General features: G+C 39.4%; 1 protein-coding gene across 1 annotated transcript in view; it reads left to right on the forward strand.

Moving 5' to 3' along the window:
- LOC145418735 (neurotrimin-like) overlaps positions 1 to 25,195 on the forward strand; it is a 199,379-nt gene that overhangs the window by 151,099 nt on the left and 23,085 nt on the right. The window lies entirely within an intron of this gene.

Genomic DNA, 25,195 nt, shown 5'->3' on the forward strand with positions numbered 1-25,195 from the left:
AGATTTTATTTTTTTTTGTGAGATTGACACCCTTGAGGCCCAATAGCCAATCGTGCATTAAATTATAATTGCAGCCAAATATGTCCCTGAGGTCTCCCTACACATGGACGTTGTCGCTGTTAAATAAATTAGTTATTTGGAGTGTCACAATATGCTTGACATCATCATGAAAGTAGAACTACTTGCTTCCTGCCTGGGCGGCAGCATTTTTTGAGGGAAGGCAACACCTAGTCATTCAGTCGCTGGCAACATCGGAGTGAGTTCAGCGAGAAATGATTCGGTGGTGTCGCACCTACATTCAGGAGTAGATGAAACAGTTCGGCTAATCAAGAAAAAAAAAATCGTTAGAAAAGCCGTGTTTTCACATTAAACCAACCTATACCTAACAAACTTAGGTCTAACCTTAAGTTAACTTACCATAATACCGTATTTTGTCTGGGGGGATGGCGAAGGTGAGACGTTGCTGAGTCTTTTCGCTTGGCACTCAATCATTTGTTGTGAGTATGAGTGGATGACCAATTATATCCTTAAAAATAAAATCTGGATGGAAGGTTCCTTTCTGCTTCCAGGCAGTGGGTTCAGACCTGTATCGTGCTCCAACTGATACTTCATCTCTCCTGATGTGAACATCTAGGATTTATTGTTCATGATTTACTCATGTCCTGGAGCACTGGCAGTATCATGAACCATGGTGGTGGTTCATAATATGGATCGCCTAAGTATTTGCTGAAAACCCTAAGAGAACAGTCACATAACACCATCTTGGAAAGCAACTTATTATTGAAACAACATCCAGAGGGTTCTTTTCCAATAGTCTAGATCAGCTAAGTATTGATAACGTGGAAAAGAAGTGTTATAAGAAAGTTTGGTTCATTCGAAATTTGCCAGTTTGTTCATATTATTATTATTCATATTACTGTTTCGCAGGTCTACAAGAAAATCTATTCGATATCTCGGGATAAAAACAAGCCAGTCATAATTAATGAGTCACTGTACATGTCCATGACCTATTTTAAACACCTAATTGAAAGATGATCATTCACCTTCCGGATACATAGACATTACTCTACGCCACTGCAAGCACGTGAGAAGCCATTCAAGTACGGACTTGTCATCAAGCATCAACGGTGCATAACTAGCAGCGTGACTGTATTAAATTTAATATTGTACTACGTTATTAGTAAGTGGAAAACTCTAGCTAGTAGATTACCGGGCAATGAAGCGCCTTGGAAATAGTCTTTGTGTAATTAACATGCACTGGTGCGATTTTGCACAATTACATAAATTTTTAAGTCAATGCTTTGTTTAGCTTTTTTTAGTTCATCCCTGTAGTCCCAGCAGGCATGTGTGTAGACGTCGCGTGAGACAACTGAAAAGCGCGGGTTTGTGCTTTGCGCTCTTAATGGAAGTGACCACATTGTGATATCCTGACCATTTCTTAAAGTGAACTAACGCCAAACTTGGATCAGTTTTTCAGCGTTATTGCAATTCATCGTGACAGTAACCTTCTCACGAGTCAACTGCAGGGGGGCACAGAGGAGGGGAGAGAGGAAGAGATGGAGGAGGAGGACGAGGAAATGGCAGAGGAAGGGGACAAAGAGGGCATGAGGGAGGCACAGAAAGTGCCCAGTACATCAGTTATTACTGTAACTAATGTAGTAATATTGCATTTTCAATTTCACACACACACAAAACAAAAAACTACCCACTATTATGAAAAATAGTCGTGCAAAGCACAAAACAGCAGATTTAGACTCTGTCCTGTAATCAGTTTGTATATAGAACGTTTCAGATTTTACTCAATGCAACTTCTTAAAAATTATCTTTGTTTAATCAGCCTGCAAATATAACAGTCAATCAATGGCCAGCGCAAGAGGCCTCACATTTATAGTGAACCGAAACGAAATGAAGACCATGATTTAAAATAACAACCGAGAATCAGTGTGTGCAAAGCCACAACATCACAGCAATGAAAATTAGTAGAAAATGCCAAGTGTTTAATGTCATGACATAAAAGCTTTAATGGTAATGAAAACGCAAGAATTTTGATTGTTTAATTCAAAGATGGATTGTAAAAAAAAGTATGCAGGCCAGGTAATTAAAAAAATAATAATTTTAAAATGGGGAATAGAGATTGCTAAAAGAAGTAAATAAACAAGGAATGATCCCTGGAAAGCAGGCAAAACCAGCATGGATTGAAGTAGTAAAGTTGACAATGTACACCCACAGATCCCTGTTTTGACTCTTTAAACTGTAATGCTTGAGTCAAAAAGGATTTGTGGGTTTATATTCTCAGCATTACTTGAATCCTTGCTAGTTTTGCGTGCTCTCCAGTGATCCTTCCTTGTTTGTTCACTTTTTTTTAGCGATCCCTATTCCCCCTTTATAAATTACTAATTCTTTATTTCCATCCATCCATCCATCATCCAATCCTACATTGTCCCATGAGGAGCGTAGGAGCCCGAGGCTAGGCAGTTGGTCCCGACATTTAAGATGAGTGACCAGTCTCACTCATCCCTGAGTGGTATTACATGAACAATTAACCACAACCATCCCCTGGATATGAAACTTCACCGGCTCAATCCGATTGGAGCACAATAAGTACTCACTAAATCACCAGGTGCCAAAATCTGGTTATATGGTTACCACCCAGTGTAGTAAATGATTTACTGGTGTACAGGAAACCATTTGGCTTGTCACTCAGTGTAGAGTCACCCACAGGCAGAAAGAAGAGGAAAGAATGAAGGAAAGAAAGACAGAAGAGGGAGTGTAAAGTTACTTGTAGGCAGAAGGACAAGGAAAGAATGAAAGAGGAAGACGGAAGAGAATGGAAGGAAAGAAGGATGGAGGAGAGGAAAGGACAGACACCCGACAGCAGCGCCACATCGAGTGAGTGGATGTATTTCAGTGTACACAGAAGTGAATGGTAACTTACTTTCATCATAAAACGAAATGTGGTTATTGAATATAGGAGAGAACTCTGTCATGAAATATGGGAAGTATAGGCCAGAAAGTACAGGAAACTGAGGCGAAAAAATACTGTAATGTATAGTGAACCATGAATATGCATTTGCTCAATTGAAAACACAGAGTAAAAACGGGAGTGTATTGTGAATTTTTTAATGGTAACTTTCGTGCTGTAACACAAAGGTCTCAGGAAGTAGTCGTGTGTTCATGGTATTTAGTTTAGTCGTGCTTAGGGTTCATTTATGGAAATATACATCGCATTTCGACATTATTTGGCAAGTATGAAGTGCTATAATGGTACTGGACCATAGAAAATGTTGAATTATATATCATATGGTTACTAGGGAGCCTTTTCTTTTTTTTTTCCTTTTTTTTTTTTTTTTTGCCAGATTCTGCTGCCGATTTGGCAACTGTGTACAACAGTGTTTGCCAAACTTTTTTGGTAGTGACTCTGAACACAAGATATTGGGGGGCTTGCTGATCCTCAAGGCAGAAACATAATTTCAGTGTTTCTTCTTTTAGTTTTATCCTGTACAGTTTATTAGATAAAATGCAATGGACAGCTTAAAGAAAAATTCAGCCAGATATAGTGAATAAATTTTACTGAATGTTACTTTAGTTGTAAATTTCAAAATTTCTTATGTTGATCGAAGAAAATGAAAGGCACAACTTCATGTAAAACTAATTTATTGCAAAATTAGGCAAGCAAAGAAAAACAAACTTTTGAGTGGCAACCATGAAGCATCTTCATGAGTGAGCCCTTCAGACTACTGATTCTTTGCCCGTTTGAAATTTTAGTCCAGACCCTCATGATACTGACCCCCATACAGCTGACTGGGGTGGGGACCCCCCTGATGTAATGAGGCATGTAATAGGATGCAGATTTGAAAGATGCACCTTTAGGTTTTGGTTTTATGTCAATATAGCGAAATTGAAATGAGTTGTGGCAAAAACACTATTTTCACCCATCTCCATTTTGTTTTACATTATTTTGGCCTACAGCCTGGGCCTTGGCTCAGTTTAGCCCAAAATTTGATGAGGTGGTCAGGTCATAGCCCACCAACCCTGTAACTTTAGTCAAAATCTCACCCGTGGTTTTTGCGTAAATTGTTAAGACAGACAGACAGACAGACAGGCAGATAGACAGACAAATAGACAAACCGAGTGAAAACAATACCCGTCCCAGAGACCCCTCGGGGCGGGGATGGTTAATAAGAGGCTAAGTTAACCCACCACGTCCCGTTGACGTGAATAAACGTCCACACATTTTGTCACTGGCAATCCCGTTGACGTATATAAATGCGAATCAATTGCACAGTCACTAATTTGCACAATTTTCAATTTTATCGAGTGATTTTTGGTAAGTATACACGGGACACCTTCCTCTACAAGATGCCAGGCAGGGACAATGCCTTACCCAGCATTACCTCCCCCCCCGCACGCCATTGTCTCGGCAATTCACCTGTTACCAGTGACCTGGCCAGTAAAGACATGTCGTGCCACAATATGAAATTCAGGGCCAGAGTGATTCCCCAATCGATGACAATGTGGAGGAAAAACTTTACATAGCATTAGAGGAAGAAACAGTCAGAAATGATGATCAGGTAATGTCGCCAAAAAAGGTCAGGTATGTTGATGTGTTAGGTGAGTGAAACAATGCTTATATTGCCTATATTACTGTGTGAAAACCAATATACTCTCGTACTACATATAAATTCGTACCAAATAAATAAATAAATACCGTTTATGAGTGGTGTGGAATGGTTATGCTCCCATAGAACTCGTTTTCTTCGGAGCCAGCCTGATAGAAAACACAGTAAGGTGAGGAGGTACTGCTACCTATATCGAGTATTTTAAACCTCAGGTGAGCGATTTCTCTATGAATTTTCGATGTTTCTCACCAAAAGCGGAGGTTTGAGACAAAAATATTTTTTTCCAAAAATGTTCGGGATTGGGGGAATCAGTGGTGGAAAAGTGGTTGGGAGAGGGCGGTTTAATTATCGATAATTGTGGTGAAGCTTATTTCTGTTTTAAAACAGTCCTGTTATATATGAGGAGGTTCATTTGGATTCTGAAATTAAATTCTGTACTTTAAGAAAATAAAATGTCTTTAAACTGATACATATTTGTGTCTGGCCAATCCAGCTCACATAATTTTTAAGAATGTTACTGTGAAGATTTAATGGTATTTATTTAACAAGCTATTTAAATGTGGGTATTTTTATGAAATAATTCAACATTTTTTTACATCTGAGGGCATAGGTTACATTATGTACAACCACATCTAAACGCCTTAAAGCGCTCGTGGAAAAACTTTATTAAATTAGACAAAATTCAGGCCGGGACCAGAAAGATGTTAGTTTGCGTTCAGGAATCAGAATTATGTAGTGTGGCTCGTGAGTACCATTTTTGTTTATGTGGATTTTCTGCTAGTGTTGGCATGGGTTTACTATGGATTTCAGGATAGTAACTTAATAGCTTTTTAATTTTTTTTTGTCTGGTCGAGTGTCTTGGTTGGGTGATGGTGGCTGAAAGGTTATACAGGTCTGCAAAATTGAAGTAATTAATTTTTTTTTTAAATTCTGAGTAGTTATTATTGTTTGTGCTTATGAACACAATAAAAAATGCATTTAGAATGTTTCCATCACATAACAGTTTAATACATAATCAAAAACAATGTTAATTATAGCAGAGTATTTTTATCGATTGATCAGTACAATATAGTTCTAAATTAATTGAAAATATAAATATTTAGTCAGTGTAATTTTTTAAACATGTACATAAAGGAAACAACACCATATACTCCATGACTCACAAATAATTTATCTAGTCTTTGTAAATTCTCATTTTTTTTTGCTGCAAAACGTTGTTTGGTGGCCAGTAATTTGAATGCTTTTCCTGGTGCTTCCCTATGAATCATCCAGCAGTAATCCACCATCATACTTTTTTTCCGTGTCCTTGATATCCTTGTGGAATATTTCTCCCCGTTTTTTACTCACTGCTCCAAGATTTTCTGGGGAAAATTCCAAAATGCGAATCCAAAAAGTGAACTTTGACACACATGTTGCAACCAAACTCCTTAAACTTGGCCAACAAATTTCTCACAGTTTCTTTGTAATTTGGATCCTTCTTGTTACCTAGAAACTTTGATATTACTTTTTTGAATGACTCCCAAGCCAGTCGTTCCAGGTCGTTCATCACACCATCAAATTCTGCATCAGAAATCTCTTTTCTAATATCAGGTCCTGCAAATACACCATCTTTCAGTTCAGCTTTGAACAATACCAGGAAACTTTTGGCACAAGTATATAAAACAGTCTCCATCTTTTGATAGGGCTTTGACAAACTGATTCGTTATTCCAAGCTTAATATGAAGCAGTGGTAACAGCACTTTATCTGAATTCACCGATCTAGGGCTGATGATGTTTTTGACAACAAGCTGTAGACTTTTTCTATTTGGCCATTGCTTCTGAACCCAGTGTAAATTCTTGGCTCTGTTGTCCAAGTCACTGAGAAAACTGGGAATTTTGTATACCCTGACACTGACAGAACTTTCAGGTCCCCACACATGAACCAATGGTGTTCACTGTAGTTTTTTTTTTTCCGAGAAGATTTGCCAAATTCTTGTGCGTTTCTTTGAAATGCACAGATTGAGAAACAGGTATTGACATATTACTATTATGAAGAAGTACCCCTTTCAGGCTTCTTTTTGATGAATGTATATTAGTTTCCATTCTTCTGCTTTATAATCTCTGCCAAGTTTCTGACTAGGCCACTTACGTCTGTGCAATAAACCACTATTTTCAATAAATATCACTGAAAGTAATTTACAAGCACACTAGTCAACTGAGTCACACAGAGATAAGTTTGTTGCACCCCAATACTGGTATGATTGATCACTGTGTTGTTTTCCATCTATATTCTGGCTTCTTCTATCTATCTGTCTATTGCCAGACGCCTCAATCCCGTTTGGGGTGGCCACAAACAAATCGCCTCCAAGTCGCCCTGTCCCCCGCCATTTCACTGTCCTGCTCCCAACTCACACCCCCCTCTCTCATATACCTCTCCACCCCATCCTTCCATCTCATCCTCGGCCTCCCCCTCCCTCTTCCCCCCTCCACCTCACTCACATACACTCTCTTCGTCAATCTTTCACCCTCCATCCTCTCCACATGGCCAAACCACCTCAGTTTGTTCCTCATAACGCTTCCTATCACATCCACATCCACACCACAACGCTTCTTTATATCCTCATTCGTCAGCCTGTCTCTCCATGTGACTCCACAGTCTCCTCTTAAATAACTCATTTCCACTGCTCTCACTCTTGACTTGTGTCCTTCCAACAACGTCCAAGCTTCACTTCCGTACGTTAGAGTTGGTATCACTATACTGTCATGTAGTAACTTTTTCACTTCCATCCTCACTTCCCTGTTTCTTATCACTGTTTTCAAAGAACCAGCAACCTTTCTTCCCTGCTGTACCCTTTCACGCACTTCAGCCTCCAAACCTCCATCCTTACTCATCACACTACCAAAGTACTTAAATGTACTCACATTTTCCAATTCCTCACCATCCAACCTCGCTGTACATTCACTGACTTCACCTCTCTCAAAGACCATCACTTTACTCTTCCCTACATTCACCTTTAGATTCCGTTTCATACACACTCTCCCAAACTCATCCATCAAGCCTTGCAGCTCCCCTTCGTCTTCACTCAACAACACAGTATCATCTGCAAACAACAGTACAGGGAATTTCCAAACACTATCCTGTCTCACCAGGGCCACTCCAACATCCACTACCCTACCTTGTGCCTTTTTTATTACCCCATCCATGTACAGATTGAACAACCATGGAGACATGACACATCCCTGTTTCAACCCAACTTTCAAAGAGAAAAATTCACTTAGTTCACCATCCACATGCACTGCAGCCTTCGCACCATCGTACATACTCTTCACAGCATTCAACAACTTCCCATCTACTCCATATATTCTTAACACTTTCCACAATCCTTGTCTATCCACCCTGTCATATGCTTTCTCCAAATCCATGAAAGCCACATACAACTTCTTTCCCTTCTCTAGAAACTTTTCCACTAAAGATCTAAGAATGAATATCTGATCTACACAACCTCTTCCCTTCCTAAAGCCTCCCTGTTCTTCTCCGACTAATTCCTCTGCTCTTTCTTTAACCCGCGCCGTCCCGAGGACGTACTTCCACTTCCTCACGTTTTGTCACAGCTAATCCCGAGGACGTACTTCAACGTCCTGCAATTGCAAGGTTCATAATTTCCACAATTTTCAATTTTCGCGAGTCATTTTTGGTACGTATACACGGGACACCTTCCTCAACAAGATGCCAGGCAGAGACAATGCCTTACCCAGCATTACCTCCTCCCCCCCCCCCTGCATGCCCTTTTCTCAGTAATTCACCTGTTATCAGTGACCTGGCCAGTATAGCCATGTCATGCCACGGTACGAAATTCAGGGCCAGAGTGATTCCCCAATCAATGACAATGTAGAGGACAAACTTTACATAGCATTAGAGGAAGAAACAGTTAGAAATGATGATCAGGTAATGTGGCAAAAAAAGGTCAGGTATTAGTGAGTGAAACAATGCTTATAATGCCTATATTACTGCTTGAAAACCAATATACTCTTGTACTACATATAAATTCGTAACAGTAAATAAATAAATACTGTTTATGAGTGGTGTGAAATAGTTATCCTCCCATAGAACTCGTTTTCTTTGGTGCCAGCCTGATAGAAAACCCAGTAAGGTAAGGAGGCTCTCCTACCTGTAATGAGTATTTTAAACCTCAGGTGAGCGATTTCTCTATGAATTTTCGATGTTTCTCACCAAAAGCGAAAGTTTTAGCAAAAAAAAAAAAGGGTCGAAAAATGGTCGGGATTGGGGGGTACCAGTGGTCAAAAAGTGGTCGGGATTGGGCGGGTTAACTCTGTCAATAAGTATCCTACCATACACTTTTCCTGTTATACTAAGAAGACAAATGCCCCTATGATTACCACACACTTCTTTTTCCCCTTTCCCTTTGTACAAGGGAATAATTATACCTGACTTCCAATCCTCCGGGACTCTGTCTTCCTCCCAGGCCAATCTGCACAACTTCCACATCCATTCTACTACTATCTCTCCCCCATGCTTCAGCATTTCACCACACACTCCATCAATTCCTGGGGCTTTCCCCAATTTAACTTTCTTCATTGCTTCCACAACTTCTATCCTACTGATTTCTTCCTGTCTTCTCACCTCCCTCCTTTTCCCAGCCATTCCCCAGCCACTTATACTCGCATTACTTCCATCCTCTATGTTCAACAATTCCTTAAAGTGTTCTCTCCATCTGCTCACTTTTTCTCCCTTCTCCACTAGTAATCTACCACTTTTATCTTTCACTCCCCTGCTAACTTCACTTCCACCCTGTCTTACTCTTTTCACCTCTTTCCAGAACATTTTCTTACAGTCCCTCCACTTTACACTCAAATTCCTTCCAAATTCCTCATCCACTCTCTTCTTACTCTCTCTTACTAATCTTTTCACCTCTCTCTTTCTTTCTACATATATCTCTCTCTTCCGCCTCTCAACTTCTTCCACGCCCATATTTCTCATCCATTCATTGTATGCTTTCTTCTTTTGTGCCGCAGCTTGTCTCACCTCTTCAGTCCACCACGCTGTTCCTTGCACCCCCCTCCGTCGTCTCTTCCTTCCACACACCACATCACATGCTGCACATATTTCTTCTGTAAATATCCTACACACACCTTCCACGTCTCCCATCTGCTCCAATTCATATTTGCCCAATCGTTCCTCAACTTCTCTCTTATACTCTGCCTTTTTCTCATCCTCTTGTAGCCTTTCCACTCTCCTTGCAACTAATCCTTCCTCTCGTCTTTCCTTTCTTCTATTCCTCCATTTTACTTGAATTCTAATTCTGGCCACCACCAAGTAGTGGTCAGAAAGTCCATTCCCCCAACCTCTATGAGCTCTTGAATCCATTACACATCTTCGCATCCTTTCATCCACACACACATAATCAGTCATTGCCTTCCTTTCATTCAGTTCACCACCCACCCTTCTCATCACTCGCCATGTATACCTGTGGATCATTTTATGCCTGAAGAGGGTATTGGCTATCACCAACCCCCTCCCAGCACAAATGTCCACTAACTTATTATTAAATATAATAACTATGATGCTTTAAACATGGATTTTAATATTCGAAAGCACTAATTTCAGACACATCATTGGAATAAAATATCCATATGTAAATAATTATAAATTGCAAAATGAAAAAAAAAAACTATACAAGTGAAAACTAAAAAAAAAAAATGAAAATTTTACGTGATGGGGGAAAATGGTTTTCATATTTTTAATACAACACCCAAAGATATATAAAAATCATAAGAAATAATTTTTGTTTTTCAATATATACATATATTAAAATGATGACTAGATTATTTCTCTCTCTCTCTCTCTCTCTCTCTCTCTCTCTCTCACCGCTCGCTGGTGCAGTGGTAACGCTCTCACTTGCCAACTGGTGGACGGGAGTTCGCGCCTCGTTCAGGTTGCGAAAAATTTCAGTGACTAAGTGGGTGGTTACTGTCCCCCTTGAGCAAGGGGACGGGTGTGTGAAGGTCACAGCCTTACCCTTAGATCGGACTATATGAGCTCTCACCTCCCTTCCGGGAGGGTAAAAGCTGACGATCACGACCATCAAGTGATCCTGACCGACCCGGTGAATTACCCGGTGAATTACATACACACACACACACTTCTTTCCAGCCCATGAATATAAAAACAAGGAAGGGTTTCAACTCAACCACTCATTAAGCATTTTTCAAGCTATAGCAACAGTTACTAGTCATAACCAGAGCTAATGGTTGAGAGAATGCTGGTGATAAGAGGCTTGGAAGCCCATTGTGCTCTGCCTCAAAGCATGCACGGCAGTCATTTTGTTGATGTGCAAATTAATAGCAACCATTTTGTCCAGCACTGTGTGAATGATACCAGGAATTTCATTATGTAATTTGTCCAAAGCTTATTATCTAATTGCTGATACAGGAATTGTTACCTGACTATTCCTTTTTACATATCAGTCTACCTGTCTACCTACCGATCGCCCTTATAACCATCTCCTGTACCTTGCCAAATATCTAGCTACCCAGCTTGCTACAGTAGTTACCTGCCTACCCACCAACCTCACTACCTACATTCTCGCTTCCTTACCTAGCTACCTCACCACCTATATACCAACTAACTCACCCACCTACCTCCTATTACCCACCTGATTACATCTTCCCAACCACCTCCCTACTTACATAACTGCCTGTCTATCTACCCATAAACCTAAGCACCTACCTACTTACGTACCTACTTATCTTACCACCTACCTAACTGCATTCGTGTCTCACCACTTATCCACATAAGAGAACATTTATCACCTTCCTTCCCAGTTACTCACAGACCCATCTGTCCGACAGCATTTTAACTTTTTCCACTCGGCAACCACCTACACCACTTACCTACTTACAGACTTACCTGTCTACGCCAATACTGTTACACCCTGCTGTCTTCGAACAAACAACTCTTTCTCCTCTTCCCTTAACCTTTCCAGTTAGAATATTTTCTTCATTTTTCGTGTATTTCCCAAACGATTGGTGATCTGAAGGTGTTATTATTTTTATCACCCGCTACATGAATTTTCAGCAAATCTCCAGGAAATAGCAACCATATGGATGTGCAAAAAGCAATTACTTTGGTAATGATAAAAAAAAAAAAAAAGACTGCATACCAGCTGCCAAATAATTGTCGTTCGCCTCTGTCTCTTCGTCGCACTGTTGCCTCTATATCTCTTTTCTATCGCTACTTCAATGGTCACTGCTCCTCTGAACTGTCTGCTTGCATCCCTCCACCTCTACGATGGGCGTGTAGCACCCGTCTAGCAACAAACTCTCATCCTTTTTCTGTCCAACTCTCTAATGCAAGAGTTAACCGTTACTCCCAGTCCTTCATTTAAGCAACAGGTCAGCTCTGGAACTGTCTCCCTTTGTCTGTATTTCCTACTTCCTATGATCTCCAGTCTTCCAAACGCAGTGTGTCCAGGCATCTCGAAATGAACGGATCTTGAATTTGGCTCTCTTTTGTATTGTTTTTTTTTTTTTTTCTTGAAAGGAACGGTTTGTGGGCCCCTGGCCGTTGGTTCCTTCTTTCTTGCATAAAAAGAAAAAAAAAAGGCGTGGCGAGATAATTTTTCTCGATGTGTGTGTGTGTGTGTGTGTGTGTGTGTGTGTGTGTGTGTGTGTGTGTGTGTTCTTACCTTACCTAATTGTTCTTACCTAATTGTATCTTTACAGGAATGAGTCAAGCTCGTACTGGCCCGTGCCTTAAACCATATTTATCGTACATATCCTTAAATTTGTGAATTGTTTTGGGACAGACTATTTCATTCGGTAGTGCATTCCATTGATCAATTGCTCTGTTTGGGAAACTGAATTTCCTTACGTCTTTATCACCTCTCTTCTTATGCAGTTTTTTGCAGTGTCCTCTTGCTGATGCTTCTCCATACGTTAAGTAATCATTTATGTCTATCTTCTCCCTCCCTGATATGCACTTATAGCATTATCATGTCACCTCTTTTCCTTCTCTCCTGTAGTGTTGGTAGATTCAGTTTATTTAGTCTTTCTTCGTAGCTTAGGTCCCTTAAGCTTGGTATCCATCTTGTAGTGGCCCTTTGAACTTTTTCAATCTTGTCTATGTGTTTTTTGAGATGAGGACTCCAGACTACTGATGCATATTCCAGGGTTGGTCTAATGAATGATGTTACGAGTATTACCCTTCTTAGCATGTCTTCATTTATGTATGTGAATGCTATTCTCATATTTGCAAGCAGTGTATACATGTTCCGTACCTTCTCGCTGATGTGGTCAGCCGGAGATAGTCTGTTATTGATAATCACACCTAGGTCCTTCTCTCTTTCTGATGTGTATAGGGTTTTATTTCCTAACTTATAATCCCAATCAGGTCTTTTTCCACTTTTACCAAACTTGATTACATGACACTTGTCCACATTGAATTCCATTTGCCATGTATTACTCCATTCATGAAGTTTATTTAATTCTTCTTGTAGCTCTTTACAAGAATCTGTGTTAGTAATTCTCCTTTGTATTTTTACATCATTTGCAAACATATTGAGATAGCTCTCATTTCCAGTGTTACTGTTTATATCATTTATATACACTAAAAACATGATTGGTGCCAGCACTGAACCCTGTGGTACTCCACTAGTCACTTCTTTCCATGATGAGTAGTTTCCTCTTAGTACTGTTCTTATTTCTCTTTTTATGAGAAAATCTTGCATCCAACAAAACAGTTTACCTCGAATTCCTCCTTGATGGTACAGTTTCCATAAAAGTCTTTGGTGTGGTACTAAATGAAAAGCTTTCTTGAAATCTAAATAGATACTGTCCACCCATCCTTCTCTTTTCTGTATTGTGTTTGTTACTCTGTCATAGTAGCTCAACAGATTAGTAACACATGATTTTCCTTTTCTGAAACCAAACTGTCTTTCTGTTATCATACTGTGTTCTTCTAGATGATTTACCCAAGCTTTTCTTATAAGCTTTTCTAATACCTTGCTTACAACACTGGTCAGTGATACTGGTCGGTAGTTGAGTGGATTTTGTCTGTTTCCTTTCTCGAATAAGGGGACAATATTTGCTTTTTTCCAAATATCAGGTAGTTTACCTTGACTCAAGGATTTCTTGAAAATTAAAAATAATGGTTTACTTAACTCCTTTGCACATTCTTGTAGTACCCAACATGAAATTTCATCAGGACCACTTGCTTTTCCTCTGTCTAATTTGCTTAACTCCTCCTGTATTACTTTTTCTGCTATTTGTATATCTGGTAGTATGTGTGGGCATGCATGTTCCACATAGTCCCTCTCAAAATTTTTTTCTTCTGTAAAAACTAATTGGAAATTCTTATTTAGTGCTTCACAAATATTTTTCTCTTGTGTATAAGTGATTCCCTCATCCGTAATGGATTGTATTATATCTTTTACTTTGGTTTTGCTTCTGATGTAGCCGTAAAACAGCTTCGGCTGATCACTACTTTTATTTATTATATCCTCCTCAAACTGTTTTTGGGCTTCCCTCCTTATTCTTGTATAATCGTTTCTTGCCTGTTTGTAATTATTATACGCCCTTTCACTATTGTGTCTTCTGTATCTATTCCACAACAAATCTCTTCTTTCTTTTGATTTTTTACATTCTGTATTGAACCATTTCTGTATTTTCTTATCTGCTTCTTTGTGCTGTGGGATGTACTTCTGGACTCCTATTTCATAAAATTCACAGAATTTTTTATATACAGCATTTAAATCTTGTCCTCTAAGCTCATTTTCCCAATCAACTTCTAAGAAATACTTCTTTAGGTCTTGGTAATTTCCCTTTTTATAGTTTAGGCTCTTTTTGTAACTTTCATTGCTGTTAACTATGTCATATGCTATCCTGAAGTTGTAATTTAGTACTGCATGACCGCTTTTGCCGAGTGGAGGGTGATATATTAAACTGTCAATATCATTTTCTTGCCTAGTAAATATTAGATCTAGCACTGAAGGTACATCGAGTCCTCATTTTCTGGTGGTTTCCCTCACATGTTGCGTTAGGAAAAACTCTTGCACGAGATCCAGGAGCTTTTGATCCCAACAGCTTGCTTGGCTAATTTTATCTAGAGTATTCCAATTTATATTTGTATTAAAATCTCCAGTTAGTATAATTCTTTCCGATTTCTCTTCCATTTTATGTAGTAATGATCTTAAACTCTGAATTGTACTCTCTGCCAGGTCCTCATATTCGTCTCTTTCCCATGTGTTTGATCTGGGTGGCATGTACAAATTGGCTGCAATTACTTTCCCTTCAGATGTGTTGATCTCTACTGCAATCAGTTCTACTTGTGATGGTATATCTAGTTTTATTTCATTGACTTTTAGATTTTTCTTAGTTAATATTATAATTCCTCCTCCTTTTTTAAATTTCTGTCTCTTCTTCATATATTGTATTCCTTTAAGTTTAGTATGTCGTTGGATATCCTTGGTGTTAATTTTGTTTCAGTTAGGCATATTATTTGTAGTTCATTTTCTCTGACATAATCATTCATCTCTAGTAATTTAGATACCATTCCATCCACATTTGAGTACATCAACTTTATCATCTTGTTTATATACTTGTCATGACATGGTTTTACTACTTTCCTCCTTTTTATTCCATCCTGTTTGTGTACCACTTTCGTACCTGCAATCCTATTACTTTGTAAAAAAAATTTCTTCTTCTCCTCTTCTGATCTTCCCTCATTTTTTGTTTTTGCTTCCTCCCTTTTCTCTTTCAGTAATTCCAGTTCCTCTTGTGTTAGGCATCTTTTTATCCATACATTTTTGAACTCCTCCTTTTCCATAAGATTCTTTGCATTTTTTAGTATCTCCTCCACAATGTTTGCACTCTGGAAAGTCACCTTTAGAGGTCTTGTCCTGCTTTTCTCGTAGTTCCCTAACCTTTTGTGTTCTTCTATGTCTTTACTACATATTTCCTCTGATACTTCTTTCAGTAAGCTCATTACATTTGCCATCTCCTGTTTGTCTCTTGTGATCTTGTTTTTTACTTCTTCCTCTTCTATACCAGTGATTACTATAGATTTGTTTATATCTACTGAATCTCTGACTAACTTTGGATTGTTTTGGATTATTCTTTTCACTTCCTGTTTAATGCTTTTTTCCTCCATCCTTGTTTCTAAGTCTTTCTTTACTTTCACCATTTCAGCATACGTGGTTTCCACATCATTTTTATAGCTTTGCACGGCTTCATTCACCTGTGTTATCTTTTCCTCAATATCACTGCTTTGGTCTATCAGACTGCTTACTTGCCTAATTGTCTCTGTGTCATTTTTGAACTCTTCCATAACACTCTCGTGATTGACTACTGTACTTACCATTTCACTCATTTTCTTCCTATCACTCATTTTCTTCCTAAGTGTACTCAATTCCACTGTTAGTTCACTGATGGTTGTGTCTTTCTTGTTGGCCTCCCTTCCTAGTTTTTCTATTTCTTCCTTTTGCAAGTGCATCTGCTTCTTTATTTCATCAATTTAATTTCTGAAAGCCATTTCTAGTTTGTGTACACGTTCAACCAGTCTATTGTGAGTCTCCACTTCAACCAGTTCTCGGTAGAAATCATCATTTTGCTTTCTACCTTTATCCCTTTTCTTTTCCAAATTTGCTTTACCAAAGTATGTATCCATTTTGCAATACTAAAAGTACAGAGTATGTACTTACATTCCCCGTGCAGCTGTAGTCTAAACAAACCTCAGCTGACTGAGTGCATTCTTTCATCTTGGTTCTCTTTTCTGTTTGAACAAGTCTTGTTTACACTTCTTATTTTTTTTCTGTTAATAATGAAAAATCATTTAGTCTAAACTGGTACAGAGCTTGACTCATATAAAGATACTAATTTAGTTAATGCCACTGGCTGTGTTGGTTCGGTACGGAGCGCCAATGTCGCACGTCTGCCTCCTTTGATTCCCTGTGTGTGTGTGTGTGTGTGTGTGTTGCCGAAAAATCTCGAAAAGTTGTGGACGGATTTTCACCAAACCTACAGGAAATAGCAAATACGTGGGTGTGAAGAAGCCTATTACTTTGGTAGGGATTTGATCAAAGACAGCCAAATGCCAGCCACCATATATTCATCACACGTTTTAAGCAAGGGGAGGAGATCTAGTTTTTGTCAGCGTGTGTGTGTGTGTGTGTGTGTGTTTCCATAATATTTGGAAAAGTTGTTGACGATTTTTTACCAAACCCTCAGTAAACAGCAACTATGTGTATGTGCGGAAGTCTATTGCTTTTGTTGAGGATTTGATCAAATATGACGGAATGCCAACTTATATCTTCAGTATGGATTGCCCTGTGAAATGCAGTGACTGACTCTCGTAGAACTGAGAGTACTTTCTTCGAATTTGGTTTCTAGGTAACTTGTACCTTAGCCAACAACATGTTTTGGCTGGGGATTAGCATTCGGCCCCCGAATGCTTTTGCTTTATTTAGCTGTACGAGTATACTGCATGTTACAGGCAGGTCGTATTTTTATCTAAATCTGAATGTAAATGAGATTAGATTATGGTATTTGAGAGACATGAAGTGGCAGATTCCACAATGAAGCTGGATGGTAAGAAAATGAATATATGAGTGCATTCAGTTACTTAGGCATTGCAATGAGTAAATATGGAAGTTAGAGGTTGAAGCGCTTGAACGGATACAGCAAGGAAGAAAAGTTGCTGTTCCACTGAAAACAGTGATAGGGAATAGGGATGCAAACATGGAAGCAGAAACTCACTGTGTTATAATATTGTGATCCCCACTCTAACGTATGGGACCGAAACTTGTATTCCGTTGGCAGGACATAAGTCTAGGGTGAGAGCAGTGGAAAGGGTTATGTGAAAGGAACATTTGGATTTACAAAGAGAAACAAATAGACAAATGAGGAAATAAAGTTTTGTTGTCGTATTGATGAAAATGTGACTGAAAGCAAGAGAAGTACCTGTACTCAGAAAAAGTTTAACCATTAGGAGCGTATGGATAATGATAGACTGACCAGCAGAGTGTACGAATATGAATAAGGTGAAGAGGGATGAGGAAGAGGGGGAGACCAAGGATGAGATGGGAGGATAGAGAGGAGAGATAAACGAGAGAGAAGGTGGTGTGAGTCGGAGAAAGGATAGCCAAATGGTAGAGGACAGGGCGATGTGGAAGCGATTTGTTTTTGACCACCCTTACGTAATTAAGGCGTCTGACTATAGAAATCTTGCTAGGCAGAGTATTCTCTTCATTACTGAATTGAACGGCACTGTCAATGTAAAAATATGTTGGGCCAGAATAAATGTAAGGTGACATACTCGGGCTAAGAGGCTAAAAGAGTATTTTAGCATTCGAACAAATTGCTATAATGAGTTAAATTATAGCTATTTATTAGTAAGTGCTACTAGAGAACAGTATTAAGTTCATCACTGATAATCGTAAAGAGATTTTGATGTTTCCTTTTTTCTAACAAATGAACAGAGTAAGTAAAAAAAAATTAAAAAGATCCATAGACCACATCACAGGTGTCCTCCATTCGTAAAAAATCTATAACAGTTGCACATTAACTGCTATAGGGTGAAGTTTGGTGGGAAACTAATCTGTGGAACCAGTTTCCAAAGAGAAGCAGTTATGGGAATAAAGGACTTCTCATAGGCAGATATTCTGAAATATGAAATATGGCAGTCAGTGTCATGAGTGCTACCAGATGCCCTGTAGCACAGAGGAAGGCATGGAGAAGTGGTCCAATGTGTGTAATTTTGTCTGAGCATTTGCCATAAAAACATCTGTATTTTAATGCATGGAAGACAACGTTCCATCTTACTCATAAGGGAGGTAGTTCAACTCCAGGGTCATTAATTATTCCTATACCTGTGTTCTGAATCTTATCCTGTTGTTTTAGTGCAATCTCTCGACATCCACTCCACAAGAGTGAGCATCATTGGAGCTGAGAGTGCACGTGAGTCTTTTAAATTACAACTAGTTGTTCGTCAGTGATGTTACGGATTCTGTACAATAATTCTTTTAATTCTTTTTTTTCCCTGCGGTTTTGGCAAGTGCTCAAACATGAAAAATCCAACTGAGGGTATTGTTAAGCAAACACCGAGAATTTCAATACTTTTAGAAGCGTTGAAGCCATCTGCATATGATTGAATGATATTAAGGTGGGTGACAGACAAGAGATCAGTAATATAAATGAGTCTAAAGACAAGAGATCAGTAATATGAATGAGTTAACAGAGCTGGAACCAGGACTGATCCTTGTGGCACACCGGCATTCATTAAGAGGATATTGGAATATACATCATCTACTTTTATCTTTCTGTTGCTGAGATATGAGTAGAGTTAACAGAGCTGGAACCAGGACTGATCCTTGTGGCACACCGGCATTCATTAAGAGGATATTGGAATATACATCATCTACTTTTATCTTTCTGTTGCTGAGATATGAGTAGATAAGTGAGACATAAGACGATAGACTGTAGCAAGTGAGTTTGGATAACAGGAAATGGTGCCACACCCTATGAAAATCTTTAGAAATTTTAGCGGATACTGCATAAGTTTTCTCTGTATTGGTCAGTGGACTGATGGATTGCATGAGAATTGAGACTAAGCATATCAACAGCGGATCTTTCCTGCTGAACACCATATTGTCTGTCACAAACTAAGCTGATGAAATCAAGATGTTTCATAATGTGCTTGTTAATGACAATCTCAAATACTTTATCGAGAGAAGATGCAGTACGTATGGGATCAGAGGAACTACCTATCTTTGGAACTGGGTAGATATTAACTTTTTTCCAAAAATTAGGGAATGAAAAAGTACGTATCCATAGCATGAATAAGTTAGCTAGAAGAGGACCAAGTTCTGGGGAACACCAGTTAAAATTATTTGGAGGAATTCCATATGGACCTGGCATTTTGCGGGGTGGTAAATTGATTAAGGTAGATTTTACGTATCTGGTATATATCTTTAGTGGAGTAATTTTGGGAAAATCAAATTCTGTTTCAAGACCGTTCTAACTGATTTCCTGTAACGTAGAATTTCTGACAAACATACTGACAAGAATGTTAACTTTTCCACGAGCCATTTACATTTTTTTGTCAGAATTTTTAATGGGGGATGATTGTTGACTTGTTAAAGTTACTTTTGAAAGGACTGAGAGTTGACCAAAATAACGTATTCCATTGTCTTCATGATTTTTTAACTGTTTGGATGCTTGGTTGGGAAGAAAGTTTGATTTGACGAGATTTATTACTGTTTTGGCATAGTTTCAAGCAATTTTTAAGTGACTGAAATTTCTACTTTAAGTAAGAGTTATATGCTAAAAGCTTTTGGGTCATTGCTTAATAACGACTGCAGTCGAACCATTATGGGGAATCCGACCTTTCGGTAATTTATTGACAGGATATGGTCAGTTTCGTACCTGCTTCTTTTAAATCATTAATATAGAACATGGTAGAAGTGATGTCAAAGGACGAGATAGATTTGCACGGAACATCGGCTAGATAATCTCTAAATCCATCCCAGTCTACCCTATCAAAGTGTTATCTGGTCACCATGATTGGTTCAGAACCGGAAGGTTTGGGGCAACTGCTGAATGATGCTTTGAAACTGTGGTCAGAGGATCCAAGTGGTGACAGTACTTCTATCCTGTATTGATTTTGGTTATTTGTCAGGAATAGGTTCAAACGATAGTCCATGGTCAGAATTTTCTTGTATGCTGGTTGGTTGTTTTACTAGTTATGTGAGATTTAATAATTCTGCAAAAAGCTCCCATTGTAAACCAGTATCGTTAGTTCTGGCACAGTGCAATATCCATTATACATTAGGATGTTAAAGTCGCCCAACGAAGTAATTTCAGCAGTACAGATGAGGTTAAGAATGGTCAACTGTGTGGATATATGATTCAGATACACTGGGCACTGTAGATGCACTGGAGAAACGATAAACTATACAGATGTATTTTTATAATTTGGTTATAGTGAGGTAATATAGTAATTTGTAAAATTTATCATAAAAACTTGTAGAAGTGAAATTATTATAGTGTAAATTGCATATCAGATATAATATAGCAATAAGTGCCACCATTTAAAAAAAAAATGGTGAAGGGATGGCAACCAGGAAAACTCTACAGTGAAGGGAGGGATTTGGGTTACTGTGAGGAATAGAGATAGACTGGATATGGATTCAAGTAAGAAGTGAAAAGAATTCAGATTGGTACCAAGACCGCTGATGTTGGTAAAACATAAGGCTCAACCAGCACTTCTTTGCTAACGAGCAGGAGTTTTGGTACCAATAGCCGCTGCTAGTGCAGTCGCTTGAAGACGACCAGGAGAGCCCTGTGCCATCAGCCTTACCTTGCCGCTGATGCAAGTTACCACTCCATATGCTCTTAATATTGCAGTGGCTATTATTTAAAAAGGACGATGGAATAAAAGGTGTGATGTCCAGTGTGCATGTAGTGTGATTTTGACAGTTGGAGGTAGATGTTTATGGGAGTATCTACTCTCTGTATTAATGAAAACACTCCAATTACAGTATTCAGCAAAGACAGATGGTCATGAGCAGGTCCAGAGGGTTGGTGAAACGGGAACTCTAGCTCTCCCTCTCACCAGTTTGCCATTTTGGAAGTGCTGCAAATAGTTACCCCTTACCAACCAGTACATTAGTCCTATATGAGACAGCCCTAGCATGTATTCAATATGGACTGAGGGTGTTAGCGCCGAAATGTTGACATGTGTAGGTGTATGGATGGAAAAGGGCTACTGGGCCTTGGTAACGAGCTGAGAAGCCTATGCCCAGAGTCGGACAAAAAAAACAAAAAAACAACACGTTTATGCCTAGCCTTGATTAAACTGTACTGATGGTAGCAAAAGCAAAGTAGAGAAGGTATCCATCTGCTGAAAGGTTTGCTTGTTCCTGTACAGTATTTACAATTATTATTCACACGCAAGAGCCTGAAACAGATCACCGAAGTTAAAACTCGCTCCTATATTTTTCCGTGCTACCTATTGCTGTTAATATGATCCATCCAGTCCCAGCAAACACGTTGATCTCATTTTATTGTTCTCTGTCCGGCGTTTCTATAACTTCCTCTCAAGGCTGTTATTCAGTTACTCAGTTGTCCATCTGCTATCTGTTCAATGAAGAACGTGACCTGCTTACATCCATTCACGTTATCTGAATGTAGTGATTACATTCTCTTCCAGAAAGCTGTCTTTTATTTCACCATATGTCAGGTAACAAAACCCTTTTCACTCTTCTATAAGACCTTCTAATTAAATGTTCCAAGGACTTTGGTAGACTCCACGCTTCTGATCCATATGTTTCGACAGGAAGGATTCATTACCTCTATAACCGTCTCTTTTGCCACAAAGACACATCCTTATCTTTTTTTCTGAAAATTGTTACCTTTCAGTTATCTTGTTAACAAAGAACTTCCCAACTCATTGTTGGTCACCCTTGATTTCACTTTCGTGGAGTCAAACTTCAAGTTTTGCAGGGTAGAGTGGAAAGTTTTTGCTGGGTGCTGTGGGTGGGTGGGCAAATGAGCAGGAGAGTGAGTAGGTGGGTGGAACATGTTTGAAGTTATAATCTACTGTCTCTTTCTGGGTAGCAGCTTTAGACAGATGTTCTGCTCGACTTCTCATGAGAAGCTCAGCATGAGGTGGAATCCATATAACGTGCATTCTAAAGCCCATATTAAAAGTTAGGTTGGACCTATATCTGTCTGCTATCAAGCGAAGTTTGTGATGTAAGGATTTAATTGTAATCAGATATGTTAATGAGTCAGATAGAGTAAGACTGCCATTTCTGGTCATGAGTAATTGCTTCAGTGCAAGAGGTATGGCAAACAGTTCAGTTTCTAGTGTAGAGGTATAGTTATTGATGCAAAACACTTCAAATCAGAGACCATCACCCTGAGAAACAAGTACAGAACATTCGGCATCTTCTGTTAACTGACTGACAAAGCCATCTTTATACATTCCCCGGGGGGATGCGCGATTGGTGTTACAATTATCTGTCTGGTACAGAGCTCCATATCTTGCATACAGAAGGAATTCAGATTATTAAACTGAGTTACACTACGCTTTGTTATTAAGTTCCAGTATTATTTCCATGGCTTAATATTTGCTTAGTTTATTTTTGTCAAGACAATTGCATTTGTAAAGTGCATTTACCATCTACATATTTCAGGGAAGGGCAACTGTTTGAGGTATTAAAGTGCTTCAGCACACTGGCCAGTTTACGAGATGATTCTGGCATGCATTTACAAAGTAAAGGTATGACTTCGTTCTTGGAAGATCTCAAAGCATCAAGTTTCCCATTAGAGGTTGCAGGGCCTCAGTTCATGTCTTTCATCTTCTGCAAATCAGAGATGTTCTGTTCATGTTACATTAATGGTGGTGGAGAGTTCTTTATGGAAACTTTTCAGTGACTCCTCAGTGCTTTGTACCATTTTATTCAGAACATTAATATCTCCCTTAATTCTAGACAGAAGACAGATAAAGATGAAAGTGCAGAGGGAGACCCAGTGATAGGTGATGGAGAGTATAGTGGCGGTGACTGGTTAGGCTGTACGGTGGTTGGAAGGAATGCTGTCAGAGTGCCCTCCGCTTTACTGTGAGCATCAACTCTTTTAGGTGAAATTGGTGATACCTCCCATGTCTCATCTTCTGTGGTAGGTAAAGCATTTTCGGTTGTCAACCAGACAGTTATAGTGTATTCCTCGGGTGGCCCAGTGACAGGTGGAGGCTAGTGTTTTGGCAGTGGCTGGGGAAGCATTGCAGTGATGAGAGAGATCACAGTGGGTGACGACAGTCCTCTTCCTCTTGCTGTGGTCAATCTTACTGTCGGGTGATAATATTAATGCCTCATTGGCCTCTCTTCTGGTGTGGTGGGTGAAACAGCCCGTGTTGTCAACCAGGCCACCCTTGGGTACTCCTTGGGTCTACTTTCACTCTCCTGGTTGGAGAGTGGGTCGAATTGTGAGGTGGAGATGCCAATGGATTATCTACCTGCCATGCAGTGGACAAAGTGCTTAGATGACACAGAGCTGTCACAGACACTCATTTGGTCTTGACTCTGCTGCGTGGTGACTATGGTGGTGGCGTGGTGTGCTGCAGAGTTGAGGATGCATCGCGCTGGTGGGGTTTGTGGATGGTACCATGGTGGTGGTGGGTGTTGTTGCTGGTGTGAAACTGGGAAGAGGTGGCAATAACACTCTGTTTGTGAGGCCAGCTTGTTGATCGTGTGGATGGGGGACATTAGGACAACCTCAGTGACTCCAGTTACCTTTCAGTTTATATATATCTTCTACACTGGGTGTCAATATTGCAACTACTTTCATGTGTCAGTGGCATGTGAACCACCAGAGATAGCTCACCACCAACTCGTTGATTTGCACACCATTTGGTCTTAATTTCCCCACTTTTTCCACGTATAACATCCTGTTTCCTGTGGCAGGTAAGGTGTGATTCTGTATTTTCTACCGAGTACTTGGTTGAAAAATATGTAAGGTGTATAGTTCCACCTTCCTGTCTGGAAAGAGTGAACTTTTCATGATTCTTCTTAGATGTCAAATTAATATTCTAGAGGTTTGAAGATTGATATTCCATACACAACCACCCGTTGTCTTGGTGGTGTGCATGAGGATGGGACAGCCAGAATGATGCCAGTGTACTGGATGCTATATAGTGGTTAAAAAATTGGTGTAGATGGAAACTTCGTTGTCCGAATCCCATCATCATCTGATTTCTTTCAAAAAGTGGATGAGCTTCATTTCGAAGCATCACTTGAATTTTGAGGCATTGTTTGTATCAAGTGATAATCAGAATCAAACAAGTTGTGGAAGGCAGAGGTGGTGGTGATGGGGCATCTCCCAGTCTGCACATTTATTTTCTCCATTTCAAGCATTTCAGCTGCTTCCGTTGACAGGAGAAGCCATCTTTTTAATCACACGGTGAGGGAGATGGAGCAACGAGAGTAGGTTCATAATCGCAGTAAATAAGGTAGCCGCAGTGGAAAGACTGAGAAGGGTAAGGCAAGAAACAGCAGTTAAAGGAAGGAGGAAGCAAAGTAAAAAGTTAGAAACAGTGCTGAAAGATGGGGAGAAGAATGGGAGAGGGAAAAAGCTGAAAGAATAACCAAGGTATGGAAAGGGAGGAAAATGACGAGGAAATGTATAAAATAAAAATTCCAGGGTAAAAGGAGAGGGGAAAAGCAGAAGAGTGCGGAAACTAAAGTGAAGAAAGAGAATAACACAAAGAGATAAAGTAGTAGGAGATAGAAAATAGATAGAATGTAAGAAGTATGGGGGAGAGAGAGAGAGACAGACAGACAGACAGACAGACAGACAGACAGACAGACACAGACAGACAGACAGAGGCAGGGGAACTGGATTAGATCATTCACAGAACGTTGGTCAAGACCGTCTTTACTGATCATTCAGTCCTTACCCCAAGCACCCCCCAGAATGCAAACAAATCAGTAAAAAAGGAAGGAACTTTAATTATATAAATTTTATCGTCTAATTTTCTGTCCTGCTCTTTGTTAATTCACACACACACACACACAAATCAT

The sequence above is a fragment of the Coenobita brevimanus genome, chromosome 116 (assembly GCF_032717465.1).
Source record: "Coenobita brevimanus isolate Jiangsu-jjx chromosome 116, ASM3271746v2, whole genome shotgun sequence".
NCBI lineage: Eukaryota > Metazoa > Arthropoda > Malacostraca > Decapoda > Coenobitidae > Coenobita > Coenobita brevimanus.